The sequence below is a fragment of the Balaenoptera physalus genome (assembly GCF_965194825.1).
Source record: "Balaenoptera physalus genome assembly, chromosome: 2".
NCBI classification, from domain to species: Eukaryota; Metazoa; Chordata; class Mammalia; order Artiodactyla; family Balaenopteridae; genus Balaenoptera; species Balaenoptera physalus.
Genome location: NC_138883.1, coordinates 115,358,058 through 115,373,417, shown reverse-complemented (window position 1 = coordinate 115,373,417; position 15,360 = coordinate 115,358,058). Strand labels below are relative to the sequence as shown.

At 36.1% G+C, this 15,360-nt stretch overlaps 1 protein-coding gene across 9 annotated transcripts in view; it reads right to left on the bottom strand.

Annotated features, from left to right (window-relative positions):
- The window catches only part of LRRC49 (leucine rich repeat containing 49), a 128,539-nt gene that overhangs the window by 61,964 nt on the left and 51,215 nt on the right, over nt 1-15,360 (bottom strand). The gene's annotated exons all lie outside the window — the stretch shown is intronic.

Sequence of the window (15,360 nt, the reverse complement as noted above, 5' to 3'; positions counted from 1 at the left end):
AGGTGATTCACAATGACTGATTACTGAGGGTAGATTTCAGGACCTGATAATGTTCTTGTAATGCTAATTTGTGACACTGAAACCAAATTTAAAATGACAAAGGAAGTTCTTAATGACATATTTCCTCTTACTGGATTGATATGTGAATTACAGAAGAAAAAAAGGATTCTTTGCAGTCTCAAATATGATAATGATAATTCTAAAAGGCATGATCATTTTAGCCACTTTAGACCTTTATATTGTTTACTAATTCCATGAGCTACAAAGCAGGTTAAATAATATCCCCACATACAAAGAGATGTAAACTCAGTACTGAGTAGGTAAGCAGCTCTCTGAGAAAACAACAACCTGATGTAGCATTTGCCAATTCCATGGTGTAAATATTTCCAACATGGCCAATTTTAAGCTATGAAGATGACGTTGCTGAGGTGAGGAGATGCACCTAAATTGGTCTAGTGAGCCAGTACAAGCTGGCCTCAGCACACCACTGCAGACCAAATTCCTCTTTTACAGTTAATGGAAGGACAGCTATTATTCTATCATGAAAAAATTTTGTTATTTGGAGGAACTTCCTCCTAATGATGGTTTTACAATATTTTTGAACTTTTTATCAACATGTAATACATAGAAAGACTACAAATCACAAGTACACAACTTGATGATTCTGCACAAACTGAACATATCCATGTAACTAGTACCCAGATCAAAATATTACCCACACCCTGATGCCTCCCTTTGTGTCCCCTTACAGCCATTACACCTCCCAAAGGTAACCACTCTCCCAATTCTAACACTATAGATACAGATTTGCCTGTTTTAGATAAAATTGTGTATATGCATTTGTTTGAATCTGGCTTCTCTTGCTACACGTTTTGTTTTTTTGAGATTCATCCATATTGTATGTAGTTGTAGTTTGATGATTTCACATTGCTGGGTAGTATTCCATTATATAAAAATAGCACTCAATTTACTTCCTCTATTCTACTATTAATGGACACTTGTTTGCAGGCTGGTGTTATTATAAATAGTGAAACTAAGAATATTAAGCTTTTCTGTGGAGTATAAACCTAGGAGTAGAACTGCTGAGTATAAAGTATGCTATTAAGTTCAACTTAATAGATACTGCCAGAGTTTCACAAAATGATTTTACCTATTTACACTCCCACTAGCAGGCATGAGAGCTTCAGTAGCTCCACATCTTCGCCAATGCTTCTTATAATATGTTAGACATTGGCAAATCGTACAGTCTTGTCCTCTTTTAAAATATTAATTCTTCTATATTTCAGTAGCTGCTAATACTGGCGGGGCAACAGAATCATTTGTGGAGCTTATTGAAAAATACAAATACTTAGAACCCATCCAGATCTAAATCAGAATCTCTAGGTGTAGGGTCATAGGTGAATAATTCCTAATAGTTCTATAGGTGATTCTAATGCAAAGTCAAGGTTTGAGGCCATTGAGGTAAACTTCAATATCCCCTTAAAACTACAGATTTCTAATGTGAACTTCACAATTCCTTGCTAATATTAAGAAAGAATTCACAATTCTGAGGAGAAAGATGACTTCTCCAAAGTCACACTGTGATATACTGGCCCATGTTCACAAATATAATATGTCAAAAAATGGCAAACTATCTAAATGACCATCAATAAGGGACTCATTAAATAAATTAAGATTAATCCATTCAATGAAATTAAATATAGCCATTAAAGAGAACGAGATGTACATGCAGGGCTGATATACACTTTGTACAACTAACTGCCTTAGTTAAAATTCTGAAATACTACCATGCCAGGTGATAAAGACCACTACTCTCAAAATACCTAAATGCCCCTCCTCACTGCTCCACTCTCAGCCCTGAGGTGCCCTGTACCTCCTATTATTTCGGCGGCAAAAAGATTAACCTTTGACACAGCAGGGGCCTCGAGATCCAGTTTAGCACCTATTCTGACCGAATCAGTGTCCATGCATTAAAACAAATTTGTTTTGAAAACCTCACCTCACTCCATAATTATACAACAAAAAATCTTAAGTGTGGAATGAGATTAAATCAGCAGTCTTCTCCATATCTGTTCCTTTCTGCCTTCCTTTTTTTCTGATTATAAAAGTAATACATAATCTGTGAGGAAATTTGGAAAAGTATAAAAACAAAATTTGGAAAAAAACCAAAACCATGTGAAATCTTTCTTCCTAAAGATATATATATATATATATATATAGACAGATAGATAGATAGATAGATATCTATATATATACAAAATGTAGAGCATTTTATATGAAATAGTTTTGTATACTGCTTCCTTAATAGTCTACTAACACTTCTGCATGCCATTATTTTAAAATTATTATTTTAATGAATGCATAGTATTTCAGTGTTTTTAGAATATCCTAATTTTTTTAACCTGCTGAATTCTAGTCATCTATGGAACAAATCTGCTATATTAAAATGGAGAGAAATTACAAGAAATAATATATATGAGAAATAAACCTTGAAAGATTTTTGTTTGTGGTAATGAATTTTGGGGACTATACTGTAAGGTTTAGTTGGCAAAAAACAGAAATATTTAATCAGATATAAGCAAATATATTTTGGTCTTGGCATAGTAATTTGAGATTAGGGATAATAAACAAGAATAAACTGAGCAGTTTAAATCTTAATTCAGTGGAGGTTCTGGTGGAAATTTGTATAGGAAACAAATAATGAAATCATTTTGGTAAAAAGTGATATACTGAGCCTGTGTGCTTAGAATTTCCAGGCATAGGACCTGTCTTCTTTTTCTCTCTGGCATGTTCATGATCAGCATAAATAAAACTAATGTTTTAATCCATGGGGCCTTGCTACACTATCCACTGCATAGAGGAAACCATAGACTGAAAGATAGTGGTGCTCATTCTACCGGTAATTCTCATGAGTTGGCTTGGGTTACTTATGATGGTGGCAGCCTGCATCCTTGACTATTCTTACTGTCTTTTGCTGCCATCAAAGAGACTGCCAGAGGGGGTAGGATAGGTAAACTTGGAAAAGAATAGATCTGTGCCTCCACTCTTGGACACCTATGTTGTTTCCATTTTGAACTGCTATTAAAAAATTCTGTAATGAGTATCCTTGTAGCACTAGTTTGGTAGGGTTATCAACAAAGTACCACAAACTGGGTAGCTTAAACAATAGAAATTCATTTTCTCATAGTTCTGGAGGATAGAAGTCCAAGATCAAGGTGTCAGCAGGGTTTATTTTTTCTGAGGCCTCTCTCTTTGGCTTGTAGATGGCCATATCTTATCCCCGTCTTCACACACATGGGTTTTCTTCTGTGTGTGTGTGTAGAGGTGTCCTGTTCTTATCAGAATTAGGACCCACCCATATGACCTCATTTTACCTTAATTACTTCCTTAAATGCCCTGTCTCCAAATAAGGTCATATTCTGAGGTACCAGGGATTAGGACTTCAACATATGAATTGGGGGGGGGGGGGGGAATAGAACACGCTTCAGCCCATAGCACTCGTATATAAGTCTTTATGCATATGCTTAGGTTTGATCCCTATATCCCTATCCATCACTTATTTCTCTTTCTGAATCATGAACTGCCAAAAGTATCTGTCTCTTATTCAAATGGCAGTTACATTAAATTTCATTTGCTACATGATCCAGACAGAATGACGGTAAGGAAGAGTTCAGTGTGAAACTGGTATTGGTGAATACAGCATCATTTCCCTTAAGATTTCATCAGAACATTAAATATTCATTGTAGCACTTTTGACCTTCCCAACCAATTTAAACTACAGTAGCATAATGTAACACTGCTACTTATCTCTTCATTTGAACAAAAGATTCCTGAAATCTCGCATTTCATTTTACAGTCAAGTCACAAGAATAATAACAATAATGTATTCATTCAGGAACCATGGGGCTCTCCTCTAAACTGAAGAGCATCATCTTATAGTGCTATATAAATCATATTCCTTCACTCATGAGGAACATGGCAATTTCTATATATTCAGGTTCTCAAATAATAACTCCCAGTGCCGGTTATCTAGCCCACATGGGCATAGTTGCATAGTTAGAAGAGTTTTCACTTCATATTACAAACCTTTAGCTACCTGCAGCCTTTGGGAAAGGGAGAGATAATTTATTAACAGAGTAACATGTTGTACTACAATTTTGTTTTAATTGTTAATATGGAAAAGAAAGGTTTAAAGGGCATTGTGTATGATAGGCACTGGGATTATTGTTAAGGACAGAAGGATGAGTAAAATTGAATTTCTACTCTTAAGGAAATTACATTCTGATAGGAGAGATAAGTATATACACGCATACATGCATGTATACACATATATGTGAGGTAAATGCAGGGGCATAAACTGAATGCCCCAGTCCATCTTCCAAAAAACAATATAAGAACTACAAGAACAACAGACAAATCACATAAAACCAATGCCCATAACATAACAAAAAGACAGAGAGTGCGCAAGTATCAAATTACCTATAAGTAGGTAATATAGAAGGACACTTTGGAAAAACACTCTGTCCAAGAGAGAAAAGGGGAACGAGTAGTGGGACTAAGACTAATTTACAATCACCACCAGAAAGAGAAAGTCCACACTAGGTGCAAAAATATTGGAGAGTGCCATTAGATCAGAGCATGTACTACATGGAATGGGCTTTTAAGAGCACATGATTCACTGTGGCAGTCTTCAGAAATTCATTGCTCTTGAGATGATAGAAAGGAAGGTAAAGGAGGTCTTTGGAAATTGGATGGTGAAGGTGAAAATGGGCAAAGGGGCAAAAGGGGAAAATGTAGAGGCTTGCAAGACAAAAGAGAACCCCAAAAATAAAGATTAGAAAGAAGGGGACTCCCCTGGGGGTCCAGTGGTTAAGAATCTGTCTTGCAACGCAGAGGACACCAGTTCGATCCCTGCTTGGGGAGCTAAGATCCCACATGCCGCAGGGCAACTAAGCCCGTGTGCCACAACTACAGAGCCCATGCACTGCGAAAGATCCTGCATGCCACAACTAAGACCCGACACAGCCAAAAAAAAAAAGATTAGAAAGAAGATACACAACCCCTTCTCCCCAACACACACAAACACACACACACACACGTACTGTACTTTTGCTACACTGACAGAAGATACCCTTGACCTAAGATTCTTGTAAATCACCCAAACTCACAAAATAAACTGGCAAAAACAGACTAGATCTATACCAAGTATTTTAAGAGTACAAAATCAAGCCCACTTAAGCTGATGAAAATTCCCTCCCACCTCAAAAAGAAATATGAAGAACAAGAAAACTATAACGTGATATTCCACACTGAATGAATTATCCTCAAATAAGCATTTGGAGGTATGAAAAACCACCTTGAATATAAAATTCAAAAATTAAAAGCAGAAATGGACAATAACAGGAAGAAATAAAAATAGAGTTGATTGAACTTAGGAAAGAAATGAAAGCAAAAGACAAAATCATTGCAGAATCAAAGATTAAATTACAAAGTCCCTAAGGGAGACTAGATCCAAATAAAATTTTACTAAGGGACATTGAAGAAAGCCAGAAAAAACAACCAAGAGAATGAAAACAAGGCAAAGAAAAAAATGGATCAGAAGTAAAGTGGTTGAAATAGAAAGAAAACCAAAGAAGAAAACAAGTATGTGTAATAGGAGATCCTGAAGATAAAAACAAAACAATTGAACAGAACTAATACTTAAAAGTATAACCCAAGGAAACTTTCTGGAAACAAGAAAAGACCAAAATGTACATATTGAAAAGGACCAACAGGTACCTGGGAAAACTGAACCAGGATGATGAATTTGAAAACATATCCTAATAAAACTGTTAGACTTAAAAAAATTTTTATTTTTAATCCTCAAGACCTCTAAGCATAAAGATGACAATTGAAATCAGACTGGCACCAGATGCCCTAAACACAACTTACAATGCAAAGTAACAACAGCAATATATTTTTTTTAAAAACTCACGGAAAGAATGAATGAACCAAGAATTTTATATTTAGACAAACTGTCCTTCAAGTATCAAGGTATAGAAAAACTTAACATAAGCTAACATAAGCCCTGTGGAATTGAATTGTAATTGAAAGTTTCATTATTGAATTCATGAAGGTGTCAGTATAAAGCGATAGTTTTAAATGTATACAGATAGACAAATAGATAAATGGATATAACTCACAGAAACACACACACACACACACACACACACACACACACACATACACACACATTTCCTAATTCCATCCACTGAGAAGGCCTAGAAGCAATGATATCCCAGTAACCATGAACATACCTGGCACTCAAATCTTGATGTCTAAATACCGTTTTCCACTAAAAGGAATCAGAACCCCTGTAAAAGATAAGCCTGGAACATCTAGTTGTGCCAGAAAGTAAGAAAGTGCTCAAAGAATGAGGACATATCAAAAGATAATAGAAGACAGCTTAACAAATCCAAGAAAATATGAACATCAAAATATAGTTGATCCTTGAACAATGTGAGTTTGAACTGTGCACTTATAAGCAGATATTTTTCAGTAGTAAATACTTCAGTACTACACAGTAGTACTGTGTCGTTGATTGAATCCGAGGATATAGAGGAACCTCAGGTAAGGAGAGCTGACTATAAATTATCAGCGGATTAACCCCTGCGTTGTTCAAGGGTCAATTGTAAATAACAATAGTAAAGGATTATAACCTTCTCTTTCACTGTTATAAGACTTTCTGTAAGTTAGTCACTAGGTGTTATAATTCCTGAGGGCTAAAAGTATGACTCCCTCTAGTAAATATAAATGCATTTTAACAATTCATAGCTTGAAAAGGCATGACTCCAAGGATTAATTCCTTAGTGGCAAGATGAAAGACAGTAAGTGAGGGATACATGCTTACCAAGACAAGGAAGTGAATTCAGACTTAGGCACAGGTCTGTGTGTGCTTATCCTAAAGTATTCATATGTATTTGATAAATATGATGGTGAGAGGTGATAGAAGAACCATGCTGTGGAAGAAGCAAGAATCTGTGATATCTAGGTCAGCCAGACAGATGGTACTGTGAGGTGAGGGAGATTGGGAGTAGCGCGCGTGCCTGCGCATGCATGCGCACGCACGCACACACACCCACACAAACACACACAGAGGAAATGGGATGAAATGACCCAAAGTGAACAGGCTAGTAAACAGATGGCCCTAACATTAATGTAAGCTAAGATCTGAAAGAGGAAATAAGTTTGTCGGATATCTCTTATCTCCCTGCTTCCCCTGGTAACAGAACACTTCTTTTCTGTAGCAAACTCAATCCACAAACTGATCCCACGCATATTGTGCTAGGGAATAGAGAACGTATGTCCCAGCCTTGAGCATTCAGTATGTCCTATACGCCTGTGTCCAGAGTGATTAGTTCCAACTGGGCACTTGACCTAAATAACAAACAAGCACAATCAGAATCCTCTGTAACAGTGCTTCCCAGACTATAATGCACATTTGAATTACCCAGGGATCTTTCAAAAATGATGATTCTGATCTAGTAGGTCTAGGGTAGGGCTTGAGATTCTGGATTCCTCATAAGCACCCAGTGATGCTGATACTACTGGTCCAGGACCACATTTTTGAACTTTAGGGCTCTTCAAAAACTTTTTGCCATGTATATGGAGAAAACTCTAATTCAAAAAGATACATGCACCCCAATGTTCATAGCAGCACTATTTACAATGTCCAAGACATGGAAGCAACATAAATGTCCACTGATGATGAATGAATAAAGAAGATGTGATATATATATATATATATATATATATATATATATATATATATATGAGATGGAATATTACTCAGCCAGAAAAAAGAATGAAATAATGCCATTTGCAGCAACACGGATGGACCCAGAGATCATCATACTAAGTGAAGTAAGTCAGACAGAGAAAGACAAATACCATATGATATCACTTATACGTAGACTCTAAAATATGATATAAATGAACTTATTTACAAAACAGAAACAGACTCACAGACATAGAAAACATACTTATGGTTACCAAAGGGGAAAGGGAGTGGAGGAGGGATAAAGTAGGAGTTTGGGGTTAGCAGATACAAATTACTGTATATAAAATAGATTAACAGCAGGGTCTTAACTGCATGGCACAGGGAACTATATTCAGTATCCTATAATAAATCACAATGGAAAAGAATATGAAAAAGAATATATATAGAGAGAGAGATGTATAATGGAATTACTTTGCTGTACACCAGAAACTAACACAACATACTTCAATAACACTATATTTCATTAAAAAAACAAACCCCCCCAAAAAACCTTTTTGCCAGAGTTATCAGGGAAGAAGTGCTCTTTGCATCAGAGCTTCTAAGCTGACAGACTGTGATTCTGGGGCTGTTGGCTTTTCTATAGGCAGCTGTGGTGGTTTGTTTTACGTTTGTGTCTTTGTGTGTTCTCTGTCATTAGATTATACACTCACAGAAAAAAGAAGCCATATATTTATCCTCTGTCACTCCCCACAATGCCTTATTTGGTGTTTTACGTAGAGAAATGTATCAACAACGTTCTTCAGAAACCAACTGGGAAGAAATTTTAAATTCTTTAAATGAAAGAGGTGAAGCTATTTTCATGAAATGGTAGAGGATGTGAAGGGTGAGGATCAATTATTAGCTACCATCCTCTGGATATCTCTAAGGTAGTCCTACATCCTAATCCCATGCAGCTGTGAAAAGCACTCTCATAATCCCTCAAGTGGGTTATTTTGGAGAATCACAAGCCAATACCCCAGAAGTGCAAAAAAGCAAACCCCAAAGACAAGATGAAAGGAACTAGCAGAGAAATATTATTAATTTGGCTTACATTATTCAGTGCTTCCCAGGAGATTCCTAAACTAAAAACTATGGTCTCTAACATGGGGTCTACAACTGACATTGTCAACTTCTTTTTAAACCATAAGAAGGACGTTTTGTCAAAAAACAATTCCCAGATGCTAGTCAACAGTTCTGAACTACCCATTAAGGTATCTTGGAGTATATAATTAAGCCACTGGGATATCTTTTTAGGTGCCCAGGACAAACAAGCCTAACTGACTCACCTCCCTTCAACGCAAGAATCCAGAAATATCCTCCCTATTTATAGAGAACCCCAACTCCCTTACTTGGATATAAGCAAGATTTTTTTTAAAGGGGAAAATGTCCTGTTCTTTAACCAAGGCCTGACTGGAAGTTCAGCGGCTATCAAGATGAGGCAATAATTTTCCTTCCTGACCAAGCTAAGTTTCAGCCCTTCATAAAAGTCATCTTTAATACTAAAAACTAATATGGAGAAAGCAACTAATTTACCCCACCTGATAACCTATTCACACACACACACACACACACACACACAATTCTTAGGAGGTAAACTCTCAAAAGGAGAAGTGCATACGTAATAGTACCAGAATACCATAATAGTATTCTCTTCTTTTGCTTTCAGGCCACCCAGTCTCCAGGACGGGAGTGCTCTCTTTAGCTCCACTCCTCCCAGAGAGGGAGATCTCAGTTTTCCAATTCCTCTGACAGTGAGTTGAAAATCCAATCCAGGAGAGATATATTAGGAAGCCTGATTGTAGGTGCATAACTAAACTGCATTCTGCTATTTCATACTCCATTTGTCTGATTCCTGTATCTTTCAATTGATTCAAAACTTAGAGCAGAAGAGAAAGGGTATGATTCTCAATCACCCTTCAAACATCGAAAGTCAGCAGGTTTTATAGAAACATACAATTCTTATAAATGTATTCCTAAATAATTTAACACAGCTTTTAGATAACATGTATTTTTCTATCACAAATAGGAAAAAGTATTTTTCTTTTGAGAATGACATGATCCTGTAATCTCAGACATGGACTCAGGAATGACTATATGTAGACATATTTAATGTGTGGGCATATGAAAAAGTATCCCAATAATTTAATCATACATTCATAGTGTTCCCTTTTCACTTTAACCCATAACAAAATCGGTGCTCCATTGTAGTATCTTTCACTTGCCAGAATTTTCTGGTTTAACTAGTTCTTTCCTCAATCTCTTTAAAAAATATTATAATATGTTAAATTTTGAAGGAATTTCTATAGGGAGATAAAGTAATAAAGACAGAGCATGGAGATTTCTGGACAAATAACATGATATTGGAGTGGATTTTTACAATAGATTTTTAGCTCATTTCTTAATTATTTATTTAAAATATCAGGAAGGCTTTTGACAGAAACTGCACATGTACCAATTCAGGATTAGATTAAGTCACTGGTTCTTAGATACAGGAATACAGTATTGTTAATTTAAAGGGAATTCATATCCTTTAAATACCAGACAGGCAGATGGCAAAGATGGTCTACAACATGATAATTTGAAAATATAGTAGAAGGAACTTGCAGTTTGGGCTATGATGGTATCAGACTCAATTTCCCAATGTAAACAACTATGAAACTGGACAAAATATTAGACGCAAGCACTGAACAACAGACAGGATAGAGCTGTGATCACTGGAGAAGAGAAACACATGAAGGCCACTTTAGTCTTGCTTTCTGCCTGGAGGCACTTTCCAGATCACAGCACAGAGAAGGAGAGTCAAAAAGGAACAGAGGTCTCACCGGGTGGATGAAACAGAGGTCAGAGTTTGGGTCCACTGGGGCTGCTGGAATTTGAGGCGGGGGGTAGTGGAGAATAAGGAGTTGTGTAGAGAAGAGACTCCAGAAATCTGCATAGAAGTCTTTCAAGTATTTGGCTGAATATTAAGATGTACCAACACAGGGTGGCTCCGGGAAGCCTACCAAAATACAACTATTAAGGGGCCATGAGATGAAAAGTGTACCCACAAGCCACACAGAGCTGGGAGACATTGGAGTTCCAACCAGACATAGTAAAGAGACCACAGTGAACACACAGTGAATACAGTTGAGGTCCCAGAAATGCTATGCCTTAGCTGTTGGGCTGCTCTATATTGGGCAATGTTAAGATGTGCATATTTCTGCATGGGCAGCGCTTTCTGAGCAAAGAAAATTGGCACCTGGGTTAAAAAGTGATTGCATAGGTAGAGACCTCTGGAATGACATAGAACTTTATCTCCCAGAACTAAGCAGTTACATTCTAAAGGGTATTTGACCAAGAAGCCTTCCCCATCTCTCTCTCTTTCTCTGTGTCTCTGTCTCTCTCTCCTTCTCCAGAGGGGAGGAGGTGAAGCTGTGCAAGCATCTCCTATATAAGCTCCAAAACTAATAATTTTGGATTCCTCTGATGTGCTAGAAACTCCCCACCCTGTACATGTACGTGACATCTGCCCCATCACATAACCCTTTGGGGAAAAATGGAGCATGGGAAACCAGTGCAAAGATATTCTGCAGGTATTAATCAGTCTGCCTTTGATGTAGAAACCTTGTGTTTACTGTCAGGAAAAAATAAATATAGATACAAAGCTTATTTCTCTACTTGTAGAATAAGATTAGTTTAGACCTGCCCTAAAAAAACCTAAAAATAAGCCTCAACAGCATCAACCTGATTCTCCAGTAGTTTAACTACCTTACAGAACAAAACTCAACAATCTTTAAATTAAGACAACAAAACACAGAGTCTCAACAATATAATATCCACAATGCCAAGAATGCAATAAAAAATTGCCAGACACATGAGAAAGCAAGAAAACTTAATACATATATCAAAGAGGAAAAACAGGTCACTATAAAAGTCCCAGATATGACAGATGTTGTAATGTTGGAATTAGTAGACAAGGACTTTAAAACGGCATATATTTATATTTATATTTATATGTAAGAGGGCTATCTTATCTTTGCATCAGATAATTTAGAAACTACCTGAAGCACAGTCTCATTTCTTCTCCAAGAACAACTTTGAATCTACTCAAATATTCAAAAAGTAACCCAATGAAATCTTAAATCACTGAAGAAAGCTTTCAGTCTGGAAGATCTTGTGACAGTTGTTTCTAATAACCCAACTCTACCATAAAATAATTTTAATTTAGCTTCCTTGTTTTATTTACTTCTTAGCATTTTATATCCCAGGGGACAGCCATGCTGAATTAGCTGCAAACTGAATCCTCAGACAACTAAATAAGATAACATGCTGAAAAGGGCTATTAAAAATTATCTATAAATATTGAAAAACATCAGCTTTAAACTTTGGTCTTATTTATTCATTAATTAAAATAATAATAATTACATGCCTACTACGTGCCCAATATGACAGATACTATGATTAAGTTATAACTGGATATACATCAAAACAGATATTATATATAGTACTGTAAGCGGTATGGTAGAGATAATAGAAAAAGAAAATAATTCTCCTTGTTTAGTGTTTGAATTGATTTATAAAGGATGAACAAAAGTTCCTCCAGTAGATCAAATTTGGAAGTTTTGTGGTTAGAAGTACATACTTGGGGTTTTGGCGTGATTGATTTTAACCTTGTTTTTTTTCCTGAAATTAACTAACCAGTTTATTCAGTCCTTTCAGTATCTGTTCACTTACCTTTGTTTTATTTTTTATTTTTATTTTTTTAAACAACAGAAATTTATTATCTCACAGTTCTAGAGGCTAGAAGTCTGAAATCAAGGTGTTGGCAGGGTTGCTTCTTTCTGAGGGCTGTGAGGGAAGGATCTGTTCTAGGCCTTTCTCTTTGACTTGTAGATAGCCATTTTTATGTTCACATGGCACTCTTCCTGTATACCTGCCTCCAAATTTCCCCTTTTTATAAGGATATCAGTCTTATTAGATTAGGGTCCACCCTAATGTCTTCCTATTAACTTGATTACCTCTGTAAAGACCATATCTTCAAGTAAAGTCACATTCTGAGGTACTGGGGGTTAAGGGATCAACACAGGAACTTGGGTTGGGGTGGGGGACTTGGGAGGTGGAATGGACGTAAATTAACCCATAACAGATATGTAAACATCTTTTTTTTTTAGAATTTCTATTTTCATGAGAACCGAATCACTTTGATGTATACCTGAAACTAACATTGTAAATCAACTATACTGCAATGAAAACAAAACATAACATAACAAGACAAAGACAAGAAGGGAATATTACAGTCACTTACCTTTGTTTTAAATGTTTATGTTCACTGTATTTGAGACTTTTATTGCAAAATACTTCAAACCCCTTTTGGAAGTATTTTCTACAAGTACAAGGAAGAGCACCAGTGGAAGTTACCTATATACGTTAAGTTTATTTCCAAATGCACTTTGGATTTAATCTACTTATACCTTGAATTCGTAGAACAAAACAAAAAGGAAATCATAAAACACACATTGGGGGCTTCCCTGGTGGCGCAGTGGTTGAGAATCTGCCTGCCAATGCAGGGGACACGGGTGCAAGCTCTGGTCTGGGAAGATCCCACGTGCCGCGGAGCGACTAGGCCCGTGAGCCACAACTACTGAGCCTGCGCGTCTGGAGCCTGTGCTCCGTAACAAGAGAGGCCGCGACAGTGAGAGGCCCGCGCACCGCGATGAAGAGTGGCCCCCGCTTGCCGCAACTAGAGAAAGCCCTCGCACAGAAACGAAGACCCAACACAGTCATAACTAAATAAATAAATTAATTTAAAAAATTAAAAAAAAAACAAACAAACACACATTGGTCTCAATTTACCATAATTGTGTTTCTGAACACCTAGAAACAATCTCCCAATATAACATATAATCATGAGTAATTTTAAGACTCAAAAGTCCCCCTTAGTAATATGTACCAAAAATGTCTGCAACTTCTAGAACCTTCACATTAGTAAAACCCAAAAGGGACTTTGACACATCAGTGCCTTAAAATGTTAATTTACTGCCATGAATAGCTATCAGCCTCTCAACTATGTATGTATGAACCCAGTATGAGCCTAGGTGTGCAAACAGCCTGCTCACAGGGTCTTAGTTTAATTTTAGTTCAAGAATCCTTCCTTTTAGAAAAACTCACACATACACACACAAGTAAATGACCCTTACATAAATGAAAAGGAAACTTTATGATTATAATAAGAATATCCAGAAAACTTCCTGTGAAGTTCCTTCATAATGATATAAATAAAATCCATAACAGCATTTGTATGAATTATTGTACCTACAGAATTAATGTTTTACATGACTACAGATACTGATAGAAAGAAAGATAATAAAATAGGCTTGTAATAACAATAAAAAGTAACTGCTACCCAATAGATTTTTCCTGCCTTTCTCTCCTTCAAAGATAACACAAAAGGAATAAAACAAATATGATAGAGGATCCCCAGTTTCCCCACAGCCTCGTACCTATTCCCTGCTTTCTTTCCTTTTTACTATCTACCACCCATGCCCTATAACTTTGACTCTTTAATAAACCACAAGGCTTGCAAAAACAGTCCTCAAAAAATACTGTCCTAATGATTATTGAGTCCTCAAGCAACAGGCATGAAAACAAGAATAATCCACAACCTCTAATGGAGGTTAAAGTTGAAAATTGCTTCGTATGGTAAACCACAAGATTACATACTCAACTTGCCAAATGTCCTATAAAAGCTCTGACCCTGCTGCAGTCAGTCACCTGGTTTTCAGGTGCTCCCTGACAACACCTCTGACTGAAGCCTTTAACCTTTTGTCATGTCACTTCAGTAATTTTCTCTTGACAGTAAATTCTATATTCAACTGAGTAAACTAGAAAATATAAAGTAAATGTATTCTACACACTTTAAAATCCAGCTAACGCAAAACACTTTTAGATTTTATAACTGTACAAAATACTATAAGCATGTACAGGCATAGAAAGTTGTTGATTTCTAATGCTCATTCATCTACAGAACCTAATAGGATAATCTTACAATTTCAAATCTTACAGTTTTACTGTGTGAATAGCAGTAATGCTAGTTCCCTTAAATCAGAAAAAAACCTCCAATGTCTTCAATAATAAATACTGCCACTTGGCAAGAGTACACAGTATCACAGTATTCATATTCCGTCTGCATAGTTAGTAGTCTAACAGGAGATCAGCAAACACCTAAAACTAACAGAAATAAAAAGTCATTTTGATTACAAAAATAAAACAAAGGCAGAGGAAATTAACTAATTAAATTAGTGTAGAAAAATTCAAAGCATTTGTATTAGAATGCAATGCATTACAGACAGCACAGTCATCTAACAAACTGAATGTCCTAAAAACAATGAAGAAAATGAAGTTGGTCCATTTTAAACATTTTTATATTTTAGAATAATTTCTACTTTTGATCTCTAAAAGGAAAAGTTGCCTGTAATAACGTACTATTGGCATCAGGTATACAATAGAATTATATAAAAATTATTTTAGTAAAATTTCTATGTTTTAAATAAATTAAATTTAGATCAAATAATTACGTCAACTAT